The sequence below is a fragment of the Colletotrichum lupini genome, chromosome 1, assembly GCF_023278565.1.
Source record: "Colletotrichum lupini chromosome 1, complete sequence".
NCBI lineage: Eukaryota > Fungi > Ascomycota > Sordariomycetes > Glomerellales > Glomerellaceae > Colletotrichum > Colletotrichum lupini.
In genome coordinates, this window is record NC_064672.1 from 6124670 (window position 1) to 6126338 (window position 1669).

Here is a 1669-nt window from a genome sequence, read left to right on the forward strand (position 1 = left end):
ATACTAGACCTAGCTGCCCACGCGGGCTAGTATTAAGAGGTCTTATGCGCGTTAGAGTAAGTAAAGCTTACCCTATAGGCAGCTAGAACTTAGGAGGACTTTACGTAGCAGAAGGTTAGGAGCTATTTTAATTAGTAATTAGGTATAGAGCGTAATATACCTAGTTTTCCTTAATACGTAATATACGGTACGGCCCCGGCGGATTGCTCCGTCGGGGGGATTACGTACTTTATAAACTAAGAGTTTAAATAATAAATATAAGCTTAGGTTTTATTTTTATATATATATACCTTATAAAATAAGGTTATTTTAAGAGTTTAGGCCTTTAAGTTATAAAAGGTTTTTATTTTATTTATTTTAAGCCTCTAAACTATACTCTAAGTTCTATTTATTATCTATATTTAAGTATTAAGTTTTTTTGAATATAATTTAAATTAATTAATTTTAACTATTTTAGTTATTTATAATAACTTCTTACGTATTATAAAAGTTAAGAAATATATAAAAATATTCGAACTTAGTTTATAAAAGGTTTTTAATAAGTCTATTTATTAATATATTTTTTATTAATATATAAATAACTTCGAAACTATTTCTAATATACTCTTATTTTAGCTATATATTTTATACATTAATATAGCAAAGTTAAGTAGCTATTTTTTTTCTTTTCTTTTATAATAAATCGAATTATTTATTAATTATTATAATTAACTAACTATACTTTTCTTAAGTTAAGGGTAATATCCTTAAAAAAGCGCTTTAAAACTATAATCTCTTTTATAGTTTTTTTAAAATAAAAAAGCTTAGCTTTAGTAATTAACGTTATAACCGTTACTTAGCGTATTAATTTCTATTAAATTAAGCTATTAAAAAGCAATATTATATATCCTTAAAATAATTATCGTATTACTTCGTTATTTATAAAACTAATATTTCTAGTTAAAAATAATAATTACGTACTTAATATACTACTATAATAAAGTATAAAATATCCTATTATATAGAAATATTAAATATAGTAATTAATTATTTTAATATAAGTTATGCTTAGGTTAGTTAAGAACCGTAATAATTATAAGTAAATAAAAGTAACGTCTAGTCTAATTATAATAGCTATATAAAGCATATTCCTAACTTTTTTTTAATAGCTCTTTATTTCCTCTTTTATTACTTACCTCTTGTTTAGTTTAAACTCTTTTTAAAAAAAAGGGGTAGCTAAATATAATAAATTTATAAAATTAAAGTACTTAATAACTTACTTAATATATACGTCGTAAATAAAGTAAACTTTATAAGTAGTACGGTCTTATAAAATCCGTACTCTAAGGAAGTAATTAATTAGTTTATTTTTTTTAAAGTTAATATATTGTTTTATATTATTAACGATCCCTTAAGCTATTTTTTAGTCGTTTTAATAATATAAAATAATAAAGTCGTTAACGTAAAATATTAATATTATTTTTTTATTTATAGTTTAATAAATATAGATCTCTTCGTAGCTATATATTATATTTATATTACGAAGTATAAAAATAAAAGTTTAGAACTAGAGAATTAGCGAGTTTTAAAGGCTATTTAGAGCGTATTAGAGCTTATTTATTTTATTAATAACTTTATATCCCTTTAAAAGTTTAATAATTATTAGCTTTTTATTCTTAAGAAGTGCGTT